Genomic DNA, 791 nt, shown 5'->3' on the forward strand with positions numbered 1-791 from the left:
AGATCCAGCCACGCCACGCATGCTTCTGTTTTCCTTCGACGGGCATCCTGTACAATAGTTTGTAGAAGAAAATTATGCTCGCTGCATCCTTCGAATGGCATAAATCCTTTCTGGGAAGGCGATATGCGATTGTTTTCGATGGCCCATTGCGCCAATCTACCTGCGATCGTTGACGCATATAGTTTCCCAAGTGTATTGGAGAGCGCAATCGGCCTCCAATTTGATATGTCCATTGGGTCGCCTTTCTTTGGTATTAATACCGTCTCTGACTGGTTCCAATTCCGGGGAGTGTAGTCTAATCTTCGTGCTGTGTTGAACACGGCAGCAGCAATATAACTTCCCGGGTCTATCTTTTTCCACACGTTGTACCGGATGCCGTCAGGACCTGGCGCGGTATCCTTGCACCTGTTCAGTCTTTTCCATATCTCATCCGGCGTGAATCTGGAAATCAGCGGGTTATCACATGTAGCGGCTTCTAGTGTTGGAACCACCTCTGGAATGTCAGTAGTTACGTGTCCCGTTTCTCCGTACGTAGCCAGAAAATGTTGAAACAGTTGTTCAGTATTTATTACGCAGCGGCCATTGGAATTCTCTTCTGTCACTTGTCTGTAGGCTCGTTTCCTATTCCGGCGGTACAATTTTTGTAATCTGGCTGCTACCGCCGGATCGAACTCGTTGGTCCTATTTCTGCGACGCCTTTCATATTGACTCCGCGGTCTTGGTTGTTCTAAAATTGCCGGCTGTTCATCGTTCTTAGAGGTCAGTCTGGTGTATAAGGCGTCTAACAGAGA

The sequence above is a fragment of the Ctenocephalides felis genome, unplaced genomic scaffold (genome assembly GCF_003426905.1).
Source record: "Ctenocephalides felis isolate EL2017-DRISC unplaced genomic scaffold, ASM342690v1 CF-g0.4_SCAFFOLD_00095, whole genome shotgun sequence".
Classification (NCBI taxonomy): Eukaryota; Metazoa; Arthropoda; class Insecta; order Siphonaptera; family Pulicidae; genus Ctenocephalides; species Ctenocephalides felis.